The sequence below is a fragment of the Schistocerca gregaria genome, chromosome 3 (genome assembly GCF_023897955.1).
Source record: "Schistocerca gregaria isolate iqSchGreg1 chromosome 3, iqSchGreg1.2, whole genome shotgun sequence".
Classification (NCBI taxonomy): domain Eukaryota; kingdom Metazoa; phylum Arthropoda; class Insecta; order Orthoptera; family Acrididae; genus Schistocerca; species Schistocerca gregaria.
In genome coordinates, this window is record NC_064922.1 from 730,567,706 (window position 1) to 730,584,899 (window position 17,194).

The following is a 17,194-nucleotide window of genomic DNA, read 5'->3' on the forward strand; positions in this document are numbered from 1 at the left end:
ACGGATTAGGCACCATTCAACATATTGCAAACGCGAACAACTACCATGTCATTATGTAGGAAAATTTACGGAAAAAACTCTAAAAACCTACCAGACTGTATAAGAATCTATAGCTAACAAGCCGGCCGCGGTGGCCGATCGGTTCTAGGCGCTTCACTCCGGAACCGTGCGACTGCTACGGTCGCAGGTTCGAATTCTGCCTCGGGCATGGATGTGTGTGATGTCCTTAGGTTAGTTAGGTTTAAGTAGTTCTAAGTCTAGGGGACTGATGACCACAGATGTTAAGTCCCATAGTGCTCAGAGCCATTTGAACCATTTTTTTAATAGCTAACAGGAAAACGGAAGATGCGAATAACAAATATATTTGCTTGCCCTGATATGGCACTTAAAGCACAAAAATAGCATCGGTGCCCTTTCCCCCCCAAGAAAAAAAAAGGTTCCTTTACAACTACAAATCACCTTGGCAATATTTTGGCTAATGGGGTTGATAAAAGGAATGTGAACCGCGGATCAGATTTGCACAGAATAGATCGTGAAGACCGCGATGTATGCTACATGAGACGTACAGGTAAAGCACTTGAGACTATGTTTGGTGAGAACTTGGCTATCGATAGGCGGAATATTGCTGAGAGATCCAACTTCGCGCCCACTTGCTTGAAAGTGGGCACACCCTCCTCTCTGAAATCGGATGTCAGGTTATTACACACGGTTGAATGACGCTGCTTCATGGACCTCTTTGAGGAGATGGAGATATACTGCCATCTGAGGTGGTCTGGTGTTCTCCTGATCAATGAGCAGCTGTTGGTGAAAAGCAGCCAGTTTTGGGAGCCTTTAGATGGTGCCTCCTGCTTCAAGGTAGGAGACGTCACAACCTAGTAGCCAAGAAAGACAGATATTTTGGTCTGCCTTAAGTATGACAACACTAGGCACGTGAATGGAATGCTTTGTCTTCCATTTTGTTGGTACTGTCCAATGTTATGTCGGTTTCACCATCACTATTTAACTGCTAGGTGTTGGGGCTAGATATAAGGCAAACTGGTACATCTTCCTGCAATTGAAGGTGCACCATACGTTACGTAAGAAATTTACGTCAAAAGAGGACTTTGATTCCTTCTATTAAGTAGATCTGGTTGATTTAGCTCTGTCATGTTGATCTTTAGTATTTTACTATGATGTGGACAAATCTTCAAGAAACGATCTGTGTGGATTTATTTATGTTGCTTTAATACTAATTGTTTAGTGAATCACTTTACCACTTTGAGAAGAGCGACTACGGTAAATTTTAGCTACTGCCGAATTTCAAACTGGTAAAGAGCTATACTTTATCAACACGATCTTCTTTAAGTTTTTATTCTTTTCTTTCTAATTAATGTAACAGTTCTGTATAGGACAGCCATAGGACCCTATTCATGATTAGTTGCGTAACATTGCTGGATCCCTTCACCACTAATATATGAAAAACACAGTGAAAAACGGCATTTCTATGTGTATTTTAAAGCTTATTTGTAAATATACTTGCTGATTTTATTCATAGAAACAGGTTTTGAACTACTTTATTGGAATGAAACTGGTTTAGTTATTTTGTAATATAGAGGGCGTTACTTATACTACATGACCCAACTTTCGCTGCTGTACTTGTTGTAAACAATTATCTGAATTTCCTTCTGCCTGTACACCAGTAAATGCATATGGTGACACATATTGTTTCGTCTTTGTTACACGTTGACTCACTCAATGGTAGGTCGACTACAACGGACCATTGCTGTTGGATAACGCGTGATTTACAAATGTTTTAAGTACATCAGTTTTTGTTGTGTTATTTCCTCATGTTTCAGTACTGAAAATGGCTATTTATAGATTATATCTTGATATACAACAATAATTAAATACTTATGTTATTGCTACTAACTGCTGTGTTCCTAGCCTTCCTTAAAATAACGGTTGCTGTGGACAACTGTTTGTTACGGAAACAAAATTGGTTTCGACAGTTTCCCTTTGCAATGTTTTTGCCCCTTGCATCATTAAACAGAGGACTCTGTTCCGATGCTATAATTACACCTTACAGACCAGAACTACCAGATCGATCACCACCAGCGCCTTGACGCTCGACTGTCTCTGTAGACGAGATCGACTAGTGTGCGAGTATGCATTTTTTCTATGTGATTCCCATCTGCTTCTGTAATTTCTGTGTATTTTGGGAGTAGCATTCAAGATGGCTATCTGTAACAGAAATCTGGATGTGCAAAAACAAAACAAAAAACAAAACAAAAAACCAATGGGATTGCGACAGATTGCTGTGTTCCTGTGCTGCCTTAAAATACCTACGTTTTGCATTAATAAATCCTATTTTCTGGGCACATATACATAAGATTACGTAACAAATACTCCAGAGGCAACTGTTGAAAATGAGAGCAAACTGTGATACAAATAACTGCCGTGTCAAGCGCCCCTTGACAGTTGGCTGTTACTTGGTAGATCTCTGATTCATATTTCAGTTTACTATTTGTGCAATTCAATTATTTCACACGTTAGTCGTGGAAAAACCAAGAATGGAAAGGACGTAAGACAGCTCTGCTGTTCGATCTAGACCTCGAAGCAACAATGACGGAAACCAATCAGAGATAAGATTTGCTGGTGACATTGCTATCTTTAGTGAATGTGAAGAAGAATTACACGACCTGCTGAATGGAATGAACTGTCTAATGAGTATAGAATCTGGACTGAGGATAAATGGAGTAAGACGAAAATAATGAGAAACATCAGAAATGAGAATAGTGAAAAGCTTAACTAACGTTAAGATCACGAAGTAGACGAAGTTATGAAATTCACCTGCTACGCAATAATAATAACCATGACGGAAGAAGCAAAAGGAGAACATATAAAGCAGGGTATCATGTGCTAAGCTGGCATGCCTGGCCAAACCAAGGCTACTAAGATAACACAGATCGCATAATATGAGGTAGAAATTTCTGAGACAGTACGGTTGTAGCAACGCTTCGTACGGTAGTGAAACAAGAGCTGTGGCAAAACCGGAACAGAAGCGAATCGAAGCGTTAGACACGAGGCGCTACAGTAGAATATTGAATATTAGGTATGAAATGAGGTGGTTTTCTGTAATATCGGTGAAGAAAGGACCATCTAAAATACACTAACGACAAGAAAGGACAGGATGACTATACTTATGTTAAGATATAACGAGCTGTAAGGGTGTGAAAGCCCGTGGAGGCAGAAAAAGCGATACATCCAACAAATAAGTAAGGTTCAAGTGCTGCTCAGAGTTAAAAAAAGTTGACAGAAGAAGAATTCGTGGTGGGCCGCATCGAACCGGCAGGGAAATTTTTGGCTGATATCAGTCACGAGCAGCTTGGCTAGTGCCGAATAGTCTTTTAAATGTACATTAATTACGCCTTTGGCTTCCACGTGAGGAGCCAATGGGTTCACTACCAATGGTTTCTTTACCCCCTGCACTATGAACGATGGGTCTTGAGTTTCAATAGGCACTGCTGTATTCCATCGTGTAGAGCATCGACGTGTCGGCGATAGAATTCCACAGGATGCTGATGGTTGGTCGACGATGCACTGGTATGACGATAAGCTGCATGCAGGAGATATATACTAGCTATATGGTTTTGATAAAGTTTCAAGATGGACGTGTGATTGATGCTTAACTAATTTCTTGATTCGGGGAGCGAAGTTGCTGTAAGCTTCGTGTGCCGGACACTCTTACATGTAGACAACGGCTCCTTTTACCTATGTGAGGCGATTTAATCTCGAGGTTAGGCACGGAATCTGCTTGCTATCAGTCCATTCTATCGATAACCACTGTAAATCGCTTAAGAATTACATTGAACTTTTTGGGCTGTTTATTCATGTAATAGAGCTTTGCTTAACTCCTGGTTGTTATGCGCTAACAATAGGTCTAGAAGTGTTACTGTGTTTTACTTGCTTTTCCGAAGTCAGTCAAGTATTCTTCTTGTTCAGTTTTTCTTCTCACATATTCCTCTACTTGATAAATTAGTGTGGTTTTCACTTTGCAATCAGTATACGAATGCGTGGTGCTAGACTAACCAGCTGCCTTCAACTGTTAGTTAACTTTCGTTGAAGTATCTTACTGCAATTCACATCAAAACTAATATCAGTCTCCATGAATGTTTTCAGCGCATAACGTAGGTATTGACACGTGTGCAAGTTGCATTGTTCTACACTAAGTATACACTGAAGTGACAAGCCTCATGCGGTACCTCCTAATATCGCGTGGCACCTCTTTTTTCTCGGCGTAGTGCTGCACCTCGACGTGGAAGGCACTCGAGAAATCGTAAGTCCCCTGCAGAAATATTGAGCCATGCTGCTTCTACAGCCGTCCATAACTATGCAAATGTGGTTGCTGGAGGATTTAAATCACGAACTGGCCTCTAGATTATGTCCCGCAAATGTATGATGGGGTTCATGTAGGGCGATCTGGGTGGCCAAATCATTCTCTCGAACTGTACAGAATAACTGCGTCCCGGTGATAGGGCGCCTTGTCATCCACAAAAAGCCCATATTTTTTGGAGCACGAACTCCATGAATGACCACAAATGGTCTCCAAGTAACCGAACATAATAATCTCCAGTCAATGATTGGTTCAGCTGGACCAGAAGAATCAGTACATTCCAAGTAAACACTGCCCACACCATTATGGAGTCCACCTCGGTAGGGCAGCAGTAGCGTTACCGACTACTACGAAAGGTTACCGGGATTCACGTGTATGCCACAAGAACGTTTCGGTTAGATGCTTGAACGGGGAATTATGAGTGATGCCAAATGCTTGGATCGTAGCGTATTCCAAATCCCAGAAGAAATTACGTTCCCGATGTTAATGAAGTACTGGTGTATCTCAGTATCAGAGTGGCATCGCCTCCACACGCATACACTTCCGCACATGATGGCTACGATAGCTTGACGAACGGACGTCACGCAGTTATAAGAGGCTTCGAGTGGTGCACCAGATTCTGATTCCCATAAAAATTGTATGGAGGAAAAAGCATCGCACTGGCTCCAGTAACCAACGACCGACCTCCAGTGTCTCACTACGACTTGTAGCCTCTCAGTATACATACACATTACCTAGAAATGGGTGAACCCAGCGGAGGGATACGGGAGGGTTGTAGGAAGAGGGAGGGATGAGAGGGGGTCAGCTGCCCTCCATAGAAGTATAACAATTCATCTTCACAAACTGAACTTGAATCCCACCCCACATCGGTATAGTTCGGTTCAGTATGTTTGAGGAAAGGCAGCATGACTAATGATGTGTAGTGGAGTGTACTTTTTGTAACAGTATCTGTTTACCCACCCTTTTCCACTCCCGTAGAGAGCGTGGGAATAAAGATTGTCGGTAAGCTTCAATATTATTTCGTCATTCACCTATAACCCCCTCCCTACTCACTCACCTCAGCTCTTTTTCATCTAATTTTCATGAAAAACTTTTATAGCCAAGATCGTATCTGGAAGAGAACCCGAGAAAATTCGGGTCGTATTTAAATTCGCTAAACGGGACAAAAGGCTTTCATGAAGCCTGTTGTTGACCAGTCTGGTGTGGCAGTAGAAGGTAGCAAAATGAAAGCCAAATTTTTAGATTTCACATTCAAGAAACCGTTACCACAGGAGATTCATAGATTTCACCATCGCACAGACTCGTGAATGGATGACATAGTAATAAGCATACCTGGCGCACAGAAACACCTGAAAGATTTGAAAGTAAATAATATATCATATCAGGATGAAACTCCGTTCGATTTTACATAGAGTACTCTGGGGCACTGGCCCCTTACCTAGCGTGCATTTATCGTGAATCACTCGCGCAGCACAAAGTTCCAAGCGATTGCAAAAGTAGAGCAGGTGACTCCAGTACATCAGAAAGGTAAGAGAGCGGACCCGCAAAATTACAGACCAATATCCCTATATTCTGTTTCCTGCAGAATCATTGAACATATTCTCATTTCGAACATCATACACTTTCTTGAGACTGAGAAGCTTATGTTCACGAATGAGCATGGTTTTAGAAAGCATCACCCGTGCGAAACTCAGCTGGCCCTTTTCTCACACAATGTAATGAGACCTCGGATGAAAGGCGACAGGCTGAGCCCATATTTCTAGATTTCCGGAAAGCATTTGTCACAGTGCCACATTGTAGGCTGTTAACGAAGGTTCGAGCATATGGAATACGTTCACAGATACGTTAGTAGCTCCAAGACTTCCTAAATAATAGAACCTAGCATGTTGTTCTCGATGGCGAATTTTCATCAGAGGCAAGGGTGTCATCAGGTATGCCCCAGGGCATTGTGATAGGACCGCTGTTTTTCTGTATATACCAGGTGATCAAAAAGTCAGTATAAATTTGAGAACTTAATAAACCACGGAATAATGTAGATAGAGAGGTACAAATTGACACACATGCTTGGAATGACCTGGGATGTTATTAGAAAAAGAAAGTATTGCTAGACGCGTGAAAGATCTCTTGTGCGCGTCGTTTGGTGATGATCGTGTGCGCAGCCGCCAGTTCACATTCGTGATGCTTGGCCTTCCAGGTCCACAGACCTCAGTCCGTGCGATTATTGGCTTTGGGGTTACGTGAAGTCGCACGTGTATCGGTGATCGACCGACTTCTCTAGGGTTGTTGAAAGACAACATCCGACACCAATGCCTCACCATAACCCCGGACATGCTTTACAGTCCTGTTCACAACATTATTCCTCGACTACAGCCATTGTTTGAGGAATGATGGTGGACATCTTGAGCATTTCCTGTAAAGAACATCGTCTTTGCTTTGTCGTGAGCACGTGAGAACTGTCGTAGGGAAGGCAAGTGGTCAGCTTCGGTTACTGGGAGAATTTTATCAAAGGTTTGTTCACCTGTAGAGAAGACAGCATATAGGACGCTGGTACGACCTATTCTTGAGCACTGCTCCAGTGTTTGGGATCGGCATCAAGTCGGACGGAAGGAAGACACCGTATCAATTCAGTGGCGGGATGCTAGTTTTGTTACCGGTAGGTTGGAACAACACACAGGTATTACAGATATGCTTCGGAAACTCAAATGGAAATCCCTGGGGGAGTCGACGTTCTTTCCGAGAAAAACTGTTGCGAAAATTTCGAGAACCGACATTTAAGGCCGACTGCCGAACGATTCTACTGCCGCCAACACACATTACGCGTAAGGACCACGAAGGCAAGGTACGTAAAATCAGGTCTCATACGGAGGCTTAACGACAGTCGTCGCTCCCTCACTCTGTTTGCGAGTAGAACACGAGAGGAAATGAGAAGTAGTGGTACAGAGTACCCTCCGCCACGCACCGTGTGGTGGGTTGCAGAGTGTCTATGTAGATGTAGATGTAGATGTAGCATTTATTACTGATGACCAGTTTTAACAGTTGAAACCGTCAACTTCTGACGTTCAAAAAAATTTTTATAAATCGTGTCACACTATGAACTTATCACTCACAGGTTTGTGAAAATTATAACCACATACAGGTAAAACGTACCTAGTGCCAACGGGGATCTTCACATTCGTAGCACTCCCCTGAGCTTTATTAGTACTCATAGTGCTGGATATGTACTAAAAATGTGGATTCATCAAAGTTTTTACATCTACATTATATGTTGTGTACATCCTGTATACATCTCAGACGAAATACATGGTACATGTGAAACGTCACCTTAGAAAAATTCTACACGAATGTGCTTAAGCTGACACACAATATTTTTAGCGCAACGCAATCTGATTTCCAAAATTCCCTACGAAAGAATGGCCCTGATTAACATTAACCTATACGTTTCACAAATCACTTAACTCACAAAAATCTTCGTTACTCAAGCTACTGCAATACAGCGAGCGCCACTACTGCCAGCTAAATAGAAGATTCAAACTACTGAAGGCAATAACTACTGATAGGTATAGTTAGCAAATGAAAGATTTTAATACAGAACAGACAATGTATTTACCTTAATAGTCATAATAGATATGATAGTTCATGACATCCAGTCTTACAAATTACAAAACTCCGCCATCTCTCTCCCCACGTCCACCACTGCTGGCGGCTCACCTCCAACTGCGCAACGCTACGCGCTGTTAGCATCCAGCTGCCGCTGCCCAACACTACAATGGCGAGTATTACAACAATGCCAACCAGCCACAGACTGCACACGGCACAGCCAGTGATTTTCATACAGAGCGCTACGTGACGGCGTCGTTACCAATAAAAAAACCTAAACAGCCTACTTACACATGTTTACCATATATCGTACTCTATGACAACTAACAAGCTTCAGTGAAGTGCTACGTGTGTGAATATGCCCATTTGCACAAAGTGGTTTTTATGTGTGTATAATTTGACTGTTAAAAAAGTGGTGTGTAATATGCTATAAACTCTCTACCATTACGACAACATGCCATATGTGATAAATTCATAATATAACACGAATTATGAGCAAAATTTTTAGAAGATCAGAAGAAGGCAGTCTCCGCCATCGAAAGTGGTACACAATAATAAATATTAATTAATGGGACCTATGCTATCAAAACCTTTTTCCAAATTAGATATAGATTGCTCCTTCCATTTTCTCAATATGGGAAACTTCAATCAATTTCATGACTTTTGCGTCATTATTTTTACTATTATTGTTATGATTTTATTTTTGTATTAGGGTGCAGAATATCATAAAATTGTCTATGTTCAGTAATTAAATGTTTCAAAAAGGTCATACTGTTTGCTGCATCTGTCACTGGTTCCGTGTCCTGCCCCCTCAATAGCTTCTGTCCATTTAACTAAGCGTTTTATCGCTAAAAGAAAGCGTTATCCTGAAAGATGAAATCTTCCCAATAGCATAAATGATTGATCACTAGTATATCCTCTTTTCTTCCGTCCACATGACAGCAAGAGCGACTGCAGCCTCAAATCTAAGCCATAATCTAATCGGCTCGGGACTACAGTGTGAACTTTCTCCCGGCTCGATGTGTGCAGTCGATCACGATATTTCTGCTTTTGTATTTACCCACGACTTAAAATACACCTTAGGTCCTTCATGATGTTCTACATATGAATCACCTGCCGTTTTTTCACACAAAGCACATTTCTTCATAGGGATTTGCCAGTCTTTGTTGTTAATGACATGCTGAATGTGCGGCGTTTTTTCACAGGATTGATTGCGCACCATGTCTTATCTCAGATATTAATAGGTGTATCAAGATACAGCAGCATAAAATACGACGTGAAGTGACTTCACGAGCGCTGTGAAACTGCCACAAGCTGACCTTATAGCGAACAGTTGTTCTTGACATTTGACTAGCTGCAGTCGTGTGTGCTGACGGCAACCAGCACGACACCGACCATCATTCCAGTCTAGCTGCCACATGGGGTTTCTGAAAGACAGGAGTAATCAGGTTGCTTGTTCTGCAGGGAATTCCCGTAACTTCGCTCACATCTCTCTGGAATGTGGTACGCCGCTATTGCCGTCATCGTAACTAGCTGTTGGGTGGTGGTGCTAAGCCACAACACGTACACGGAAATTGTATTTTAAAGATTAATCACAATTAAACAAAGAAGTCCAGTACACATTTATTCTAAAGACTTAATTTACTCCTCACTGAGAACAAAATTACTTAAATCGTGAATGTAAACGACTCAGAAAAAATAAAATTTTCAACAATAATTTTTACACACTTGCTCTCGGCGAGAAGGATTATCTTACACATCATTGGTAATGAAATTACTTGAATCTTCATTGTACACCACCTACAAAACAAAAAATTGAACAAGACCTTTAAATAGGTGCCTTCGGTGACAGAACTACCGCCGTACCCAGTCGCCGTATCAGGATCTCCCAAGCCCCACAAGTTCGGATAGAAAGGCAGTTACAGTGAATGACTACCGTAGACTAAAACTAAGAATTACATGCAGGTACCAAAAAAAAGTGGATTCTGACATAGTTGAAAATAAAATGCCACAAATAATTTACCCCTTGAAAAATCCAATCTCTTTAAGAAAATTCCACTTTAGTTCCAGTAGGTCTCCGGTTTCAACGGCAATAATCATAAGAAATATATCACAAATGGTTAAAAGCAGTTAATAGCAAATACGTACTAACAGTTTTTTTCTAATTCATAAAGGCCACTGCCATTTACACAGTAAAACATCTATTTACGTGGTTAAACTCAATGAAATTAGAAGAAAAACGGTCTGCCGTTTGTGAAATAAATTGCTTTATGACCCGGGAGTTAACCCATCAACTCAAGGCGCTATAGTGACCATACGGTGCAATTCAGACCGTACAGCAGCTTTACAACTTAAGAAACACACAAACCTTTCTTAACAACAAAGAGTTGTAATCACTTTGCTCAATATGAGAAACTACACGATACATCACCGTACTGCTATCAAGACCCAAATGCGCCTGGACGTCAATGGTACAAGAGAATATGTTTTACTTGTTCTAATTAATCACGATGAAACCTAAGTAGAAACACTAAGAAGATTCATTCAACAGTTTCGCCTCACTTGACGTCCAAAACTAAGAAATACCAAAAACGCAAAGGTAACTATTCATATGCCTTTCTTTGAATTCACTCAAACAGAGAATTTCCACCAGAATATGGACAGAAGAGGAATTTATCACCATTTAATTTGTAACGTCTCCTGTGATCGATATGCATTCCACAGCTTGCTTACCAATATGTTACAAAACGCCGTGCATTAAAGTGGGGTTTTCTGGTGTCCATACCTGGGGTTCTGTTGGTGATAAAAGATAGAGACAAGGGTTGTGAATAGCTTTTCGCCTAGTGATTATTTGTACACCTAATAAATTGTGTCGCTGTTCTCTAGTAAAACATCTAAGTGCGGATATTCCACTCTTCCACTAGCAGAGGCAAATTGCGCAAATCGGGCGGTTCGTTTTGATGTAGGCTACGGCGGGCTTGATGAGACTTACGCAGGTACTGTTACATCATTGGCGGTTTCTAGGGAAACACCGAAAAATGGGTTGCTACTGCATTTTAACCGTCACCAGCGAACCAAAACCCAGCGGAGGTCTCTACAATAGTCCTCTACAGCAAATGGCTGCAATTTTTATGATATATGCCTCATATCCCGATCTCCAGCTACCTTGAAAATTTCCTCAATATCTTTGTTTCCTAAATACAGAGGTTCAAAGTTACATTACTTGTAAATAAATACGCACATAAAATTATTAAAAATTTGTTTGACAATTACGGCTATACCCGTGGTACCCCTTGATTTAAACTGACAGGCCTACCGGTGATGAATGAATGAATGGTGCATTTGCGTAAATTTTGCTGCTACAGATCGTACAAATTGTATTACCTGTGGATTTAAAAACGGTTAAAAGCATCGGTTTTTGGAACCAAACACCGGCTGTGGATTCCAAGACAGCTATTCGCAGCAAATGGCAGATCTTTCTACATTACTTTCCTAAGATCTCGAACAACCTTGAAAATTTTCTCGTATAATATGCACGTAAACATTAAATAAATCTATTGTTGACGGGTATTCCCCTGAGAAACCCATGATTTAACTAAAATGGAAGCTATTCCCTTGAAATAATTAATGAATGAATGAATGATGCATTTGCGTAAATTCATTGGCGGTGACTAAGGAAATACAAAAAAAGCGTTTTCGCCGTTAGTAGTGGACCCTCCAAATACCGCGTGCGCCACAGTCTCATGAGATAGCGCGCGGAACAGGATTCCAGATTTCCAAAATAACTTATGTACCAATTTAGGGGCTACAGATAAGTGGAAACGTAACTATGCTTCACATTGAAATAACAATACTTTTGCTTTCGGTAGTGTATAATATTCAGTATTTACGGTATAAATCATATACGTGTGTTTCTCACATTAACTGAAACTAATGACATTATTAATTACAGCACATATAAATATGAAAACACTAAATATCAATCGCTTAGCGCCTCCATTTCCATAGCTTCTATTCGACGACAGCAGTCACGAAGTACGTGGGGTGTTGATGATTCTGACACACAAATTGTCTGCATGTCCAACAACGTACTGTAATCTTGTTATTCTTGTGTGTGGGGCATTCCTTGTATGGACATACTCTTTTTCATTCGATTGTCTCGTCGATTTGGTATTAGCTAGTTCTCGGTAGTATTAGAGAGAGAAAAATATATTGTTTAGCTAATCCTTACGTTTTACACTGTTTTTGCAGTGTTCTTCAACAAGCCCGAAAGCCATACTTTGCCGGAAGTCAGGTCTACTATGTGTTCGGTCTATTTTATTCCACATCCACAATATGTCTGAATTTATTCCTGCTATGTCCAAAAATCTGAAGAATATTGCCGGCGTCCACTTTTCATGTTTCTTGAAGTTGAATCCAGCGAATATTTTTGGTTAACTGCATCGAGCCCATTGGTATGGTTATGATCCGTTATTAGATTGGGATTTCATGTTTATGTGTCTATTTTCTTGCAATCATGCGTTTTAAATTATGGGAGGATACTTTTGACATATAGAATACCAGAATGCAAATGCCCTGGATTCCAAATAACGAAGTGCCCCTTTCTCGGGATTTCAGATCCAGAAATGTTACACCGTTCGCCAGAAGAAACTGCGACAATGGATACATAGTGCAGTAGTTGTCAGTGGTCACATTTCTGTAAGAACCTAAGATGGGCTGAACCAGTTCGAACGGTTTGTTCGATGATGTAAGGACATTCCCTTTGTATGCCGCAGTATATCTCAAAACTGTGCACATAAAATGCTCTACTGTCGCACGTGGCATACAATTCAAGGCCTCTTTTGACTTGGCAGGCTTGTTTTGGATGAAACTACATCGGCCTGGAAAGGGAAGTAGCATTTCATCAAATGTCACAGTACAAAAATTGACGACGTAATCACGCTGGCCTCACGCTATGCGAAATCCAGATTTCTGTATACCACTGGGTGACCTTTTGCAAGATGCTTCTGCAGTTGTATTCATTTCCTCATAGTAGTTCATAATTTATGTTTCTTTATCCAGGTCGTCCTTAAGCTTTTGCAAAGCATGTATCTAGCACTTACATTACTTCCGAATGTTGAATTTTATGAAATGCTTCAAATGGCTACAGGCAATATGGGACTTATCATCTGAGGTAATCAGTCCCTAGACTTAGAACTACTTATACCTAATTAACCTAAGAACATCAGACACATCCATGTCCGAGGCAGGATTCAAACCTGCGACCGTAGTAGCAGGGCGGTTCCTGACGGAAGCGCCTAGGACCGATAGGCCACAGTGGCCGGCCTTTTATGAAATGTCAGGTTACTTTTGAATGATTAATTTTATGAAATGTGTGTGCAGCCGTTATTGAAGTCCCATCAGAACAGAGGTATAAGTTTGCAGACTGGTTTGGACACGATTTTGTAACACCAATTCTGTGCAAATGTATAGTTCTCTGTCATCGACAAACTGGACTTGCTTTAACGAATCATCTTGTGGAGCTCATGAATAGGACATGTAAAAGCAATTTACTACATTATATGAAGGTGGGGCAGGTTTTTTTTTTACAATGAGAGAGTCGCTGCATATTTTACCCGGTAATATCATTCGTTGGTCCCGCTTGTGTGCTTTTGCTGTGGCAGTTATCTACTAAAACTCTGATTATGCGAGGAGGAGGATTTTCTTTTGTTTTCCATTTGATGAACCGGTATTTCCCCAGTCCTCTGACGTTGTTCTGGGCTTAAGACACCGGCTCAGCGCCGTGTGATTTTTCATAGCGTCTGGTGTAGGGAAACGGTCGAGAGAAACTCGTAACGATTCTCTTAGGAAGCAGCACATTACATGAGCATTGTAAGTGTAAGAAATGGCCAATGAAAACGTCTACATTCAGCTCCTTATTCTAGATGGCTGAAAGGCCTGAATGTTACATAATTTCGTGGAACATCTTGAGAGCTGAGAAAATCGGGAGGTCAGTCGGAAGCCCTCGTAATTTTGTAATGTATTTCACAAGTTGGGAGAAGAGGGTCGTGATCCTTCCTGATAGCGACATCTAGGTAGTGCATTCCCGTGCGTGGTCGTGAACTTCTCACTGAACTATTCGGTGTTCTTGGCAGGTGTTTCCTTTAAATGTGCGAAGGTGCACGTTCCAGGACGACAGTACCCTTAAATCAGATCGCGAAGCCAGTACCTGGCTGGACGGTGATGTTTTAGGGAAGAAGAAGAGCTGTGTGTGAATTAGTAGTGGACAATACATTACATAGCCTTCATGGAAATTGCAGAGTGATGTATTTGTGTGACTCTTCCCTACATCGGACGGTATTCTTGTTTTGTTGTTGTTGTTGTTATTATCTGAGGGAGTTTCTAATAGTTAGCCTGTGACGGTGTACTTAACGGATAGCCGTGGACGTGACCGATTTCAGTGTTCCGAGCTCGGAATCTTTTCTGAAAGTAGTTACTAGGGTTGGAACTGCTATTCACAACAGATACAAAAGAGTAACATGTTTGCACCTGTTACAGTCCTTCAAAGTAGTCACCAGCGTTGTGCAGAACCCGTTGCCAGCGATGTGGAAGGCGTAGTATAACGTTAGCAAAACCTGTTCTGTTGGTGGTGCGAATGAGCGGTCTACTGCCTGTCGAATCTGTGTAAAAGTTCTGAAGCAAATGCCACGAAGTGGTTCCTTCATCTTCCTAATCAAATCAAAGTCACAGGGTCTTACGTCCGGGGAGTACGGTGGATGGTACAGTACTTCCCAGTCCCATCGACCAAACAGAGCAGCCACAGATTGCGCTGTAAGCACCCGCTCATTGTAGTGCAAAATGATGAGTAGGTGGCGCAAAAAGTGTCGCCGCTTCTTTCGCAAAGCTGGTCGCAGGTGATGCTCCAAAAACGAACAGTAACACTGTGCACTGACTATCTGTCGTAGAGGAATGTAATGCGTTAGGATAACACCACCACAGTCGTACACGAGAATCATCATAGCTTTCACTATACTGGGGTTCTGACGCGCTTTACACTTTCTCGGAGACCCATAATAAAGCCATTCGTTGGATTGACGTCTCAGTTTTGGCTCGTACTATGAAACCCGTGTCTCATCCAGTGTTACAATATGGCTTGAGAAAGCCTCTCCGTCGCGCTCATAGCGCTCCAAGTGCGTCTGAGCAGCCTTGTTGTTTGGTTGGATTGGAGAAGGGACCAAACTACGCGGTAATCGGTACCTCCGACCTTGAAATAACTAAAGCCGGTAAAACCTTATATTATAAGCGGAAACTGTAATGGCCATAAAATTACAAACGATTGACAGAGAAGCGAGGAAGAAGGCAGAATAAGGGAGTAGGGAAAGAAAGCGACGAATAACAGGAGCACAAAGGAAGAAGCACAGGTAGACAATATAGACACTCAAGATAAAACAGACCCCATAATAAAAGGAGTGGGAAGGCAGAGGGCGAGGGTGGACCATATGCACAGTCAAAGCCAGTCGAATTGGAGCGAGGGTGGGGTGGGGAGGGGGGGGGGGACAAGACGGCTTGCCTTCCCTCCACCTATCGATAAGGTTAAAGGTCCCACCCTTAAATAAAGCGATAAATCACCCATCACGAAGAAACCGTAAAACGAGATCAGCCCCTCAGGCATTGCCAGCTAACGCAAGGGGTAGAGAGTCAGGAGAGCTAAGAGTCTCTCTCAGGGCGGTTAAGTTGGGACAGTCCACTAAGAGGTGAACCACAGTCAACATCGATCCACGACAGAGAGGGGGGTCTTCACGACGGAGCACATAGCAATAAGTCAGCCAAGTATGGGAAAAGAACGACAGAGACCTTATGAGAGGCCCTTAAGGAGGAGCGCCACTTAGCTTTAGAATCCTTTACCGGCCTGAGCTTATTAGGTGAGAAAAGAGTGTGTCATTCTGCATTCCAAAGTCCCAAACCCTGATAACGTAATGCCAAGCGAAGGTCCATTTCTGGAATGCCAATAGCAAGAGAGAGCCTGTTAGTAGCCAGTTTAGCCATTCGGTCGGTAAGTTTATTGCCAGAGATCGCAACATGGCCTGGTGTACAAATGAAAACCACTGAGCATCCACATTGATCAAGAAGAGACAGGGAGTCCTGGATAGCTAGGACTAATGGGTGGCAAGGGAAGCACTGGCCAATAGCCTATGAACTACTGAAGGAGTCACTACAGATAGTGAAGGACGCTCCCTGAGCAGAAGCGGACATGGTCCAGTGCAAGCAAGATGGCCACCAATTCTGTAGTAAAAACACTACAGCCATCTGGCAAGGAATGAAGCTTCATGTGCCTGTCATAGGCCTAAGCATAACCAGTGTGACCAGCAACCATGGAGCCATCAGTATAAATCACTTCTGAACCGTGGATTCAACTGAGGACACGGTAGAATTGGTGGTGAAGGGCCTCTGGAGTGACAGAATCCTTTGTATTGATGGAGAGACCAAAATAGAGCTGTGGCCCAGAGACACACCATGGAGGGGTACATGCGTGAGCAGAGAAAAGGGGTGGTAAAGGGAAGTTCTGGAGCTCAGAAAAGAGTGGCTGAATGTGGGCTGTCATGGTAAGCCCAAATCGTGGCGGCCACTGTGGGATGTTGATATCTGTATCTGGATAAAGGAGATCATAATTAAGGTGCTTTGGGGTGCAGCGAATGTGGAGCGTGTAAGATATCAGCTGTTGCTGGCCCAAAACTCGCAGCAATGGGATCCCCATCTCTGCGAGAAAGCTAATCACAGCACTAGTCCAGAAGGCACCAGTCGCAAGTCGTATCCCACAATGGTGGATTGGGTCTAGTATCTGCAATGTCGAAGGTGACACATAACCATAGATCAGACTCCTATAGTCTAAACGAGACTGAACCAGCACTTGGTACAATCACAGTAGAATAGAGTCTGCAACCCAGGTGGTATATCACAGACATCTAAGAACACTGAGATGAAACCAGATGGCAAAGATGAGGGATTCATGTCAACTGAGCATCGAGGACCAGACCCAAGAAGCGAAGGGTGTCCATCACCCTGAGGGACTAGCCAAGGAGGAACAGGTCCAAATGGGGATGGACAGTACAGTTACGGCAGAAGTGCATGACACACGTTTTGGTCACTGAAAACTGAAAACCATGGGAGAGAGCCCAAGATTGCGCCTGGTAGATTGCCCCATGTAGATGGCGTTCTCCAGCGCCCATGATGAGGGAAGCGATGTAG